The sequence below is a fragment of the Salvia splendens genome, chromosome 18, assembly GCF_004379255.2.
Source record: "Salvia splendens isolate huo1 chromosome 18, SspV2, whole genome shotgun sequence".
Lineage (NCBI taxonomy): Eukaryota > Viridiplantae > Streptophyta > Magnoliopsida > Lamiales > Lamiaceae > Salvia > Salvia splendens.
Genome location: NC_056049.1, coordinates 10,029,579 through 10,032,532, shown reverse-complemented (window position 1 = coordinate 10,032,532; position 2,954 = coordinate 10,029,579).

The following is a 2,954-nucleotide window of genomic DNA, read 5'->3' as shown; positions in this document are numbered from 1 at the left end:
TCCTCCATTGATCAAGAATTTCCATTTTCGGGAAGTATCATGATCATCCAATAAGAAGGGTTTCCATTTTTTCAAATGAACAATTTGAAGACCTATTGATTCTAACAACTGATTGCAGAGTTGATCATTCGGACCTTTCAATTCATAGATGTAGATCTCGGACCCATGAATGGGGATATTCCCGAAACTCACACAGAAAAAAGGAAGTGAGTTCGACAAAAAGAAAAGCAACTTGGACAAAAAAAGAAGTGACTTGGACAAAAAGAAACGAAGTGGCTTAGACAAATTTTTTTTGTCGATAACCTCAGACCAATCAATCGAATATTGATTAATACATAATTGATCAAACACTATTTGAAAATGGCTCTTCTGCTCAGAAACGAAATGTTCCAAATGTTCCTGGAAATTCTTGCTCCCATTGGACCATTTGTATCTATATGCATCAGGATCCCGATTCATGAATCTCTCGTCGGTTCGAGAAATCAAGATAAGAGGAATGAAAAAATAAAATTCAATGAAGATTTGGTTCATCCGACACGTACACGCCATGGACATCCCGCCTTTCTATGTTCCATAAACTTGTATGTAACTATTGAAAGTGAAGATAGTCGACATAATGTAAATATTCCACCCCAAAGTTTTCTTTTAGTTCAAATTTCAAAACGATCAATATGTAGAATCAGAACAAGTGATTGTTGAGATTCGCGCAGGAACATCCACTTTGAATTTTAAAGAGAAAGTTCGAAAACATATTTATTCTGACTCAGACGGAGAAATGCACTGGAGCACCGATGTGTATCATGTACCCGAATTTACATATGGAAATGTTCATCTATTACCAAAAACAAGTCATTTATGGATATTATTAGGAGAACCGCACAGATCTAGTCTAGTTTCACTTTCGATCCACAAGGATCAAGATCAAATGAATGCGCATTCTTGTTCTGTCAAGAGAAATTCTACTTCTAACCTTTCAGGAACGAATGATCCGTCGAGAGAAAAATTTTTTACTTCTCATTTTTCGGATAAAAAAGAAGATAGGCTTCTTGATGATTTATACTTTGGTCGGATTATAGGTACTGGTCGTTGTAATCTCGTAGATCCGACCATTCTCTACCAAAATTCTGATTTATTCTCAAAGATGCGAAGCAATAGATTCATCATTCCACTCCAATCGATTCAAAAATGTGAGAATGACTTAACACCTCCCTAGGATATCTTGATTGAAATCCCCATCAATGGCGTTTTCCGTAGAAATAGTATTCTTGCTTATGTGGACGATCCTCGATACAGAAGAAAGAGTTCGGGCATTACTAAACATGGGACTCGAGAAACGGATTCAATCGTCAAAAAAGAGAATTTGATTCAGTATAGAGGAGGTAAGGGATTTAGTCCAAAATACCAAATGAAAGTCGATCGTTTTTTTTCATTCCCGAGGAAGTGCATATATTACCTGGATCTTCTTCCCTAATGGTACGGAACAATAATATCGTTGGGGTGGATACACAAATTACTTTAAATATAAGAAGCCAAGTAGGCAGGTTGGTCCGAGTGGAGAGAAAAAAAAAAAGAATTGAACTTAAAATATTTTCTGGAGATATCCATTTTCCTGGAGAGACAGATAAGGTATCCCGACATAGTGGCGTTTTGATACCATCGGGAACAGGAAAACAAAATTCCAAGGAATCCAAAAAATGGAAAAATTGGATGTATGTTCAACGGATCACACCTAGTAAGTAAAAATATTTTGTTTTGGTTCGCCCTGTCGTCACCTATGAAATAACGGACGGTATAACTTTAGGAACGCTTTTCCCTCCGGATCTGTTGCAGGAAAGGGATAATGTGGAATTTCGAGTTGTGAATTATATCGTTTATGGGAATGGTAAACCAATTCGAGGAATTTCTGATACAAATATTCAATTAGTTCGGACTTGTTTAGTATTGAATAGGGACCAAGACAAAAAAAGTTCTTCTAGTCAAGAGGCTCGTGCTTCTTTTGTTGAAATAAGGGCAAATGGTTTGATTCGACATTTCCTAAGAATCGATTTGCTGAAATCCACTATTTCATATAGCGGAAAAAGGAATGACCGACCGGGCTCAGGATTTCTCCCCACTAATGGCTCAGATTGCACCAATATAAATCCGTTTTCTTCCATTTATTCCAAAATAAGAATTCAACAACCTCTTAATCAAAATAAAAGAACTATTCATACGTTGTTGAATAGAAATATGGGATTCCAATCATTGATAGTTTTGTCATCATCTAATTGTTTTTGAATGGGTCCATTCAACGATGTAAAATATCACAATCATAATGCGATAAAAGAATCAATTCAAATTACAAAAGATCCTGTAATTCCAATTAAGAATTTGTCGAAGCCTTTAGGAACAGCCCTTATAATTGCGAATGTTTATTCATTTTACCATTTAATGATTCATAATCAGATCTTGGTAAATAACTATTTGCAACTTGACAATTTAAAACAGACTTTTCAAGTAATTAAATTTCAATATTATTTAATCGATGAAAATGAAAAAATTTATAACCCCCGTCCGTGCAGTAACATTATTTTCAATTTGAATTGGTATTTTCTCCACCCCAATTATTGTCAAGAAAAATCTACAATAATGAATCTTGGACAGTTTATTTGTGAAAAAATATATCTAGCCAAAAACGCACCACACCTAAAATTAAAATCGGGTCAAGTTATACTTGTTCAAGTTGACTCTGTAGTAATACGATCAGCTAAGCCTTATTTGGCTACTCCAGGAGCAACTGTTCATGGCCATTATGGGGAAATCCTGTACGAAGGAGATACTTTAATTACATTTATATATGAAAAATCGAGATCTGGTGATATAACCCAAGGGCTCCCAAAAGTAGAACAGGTGTTAGAAGTTGATTCAATATCGATGAATCTAGAAAAGAGGGTTGAGGGTTGGAACGAACGTAT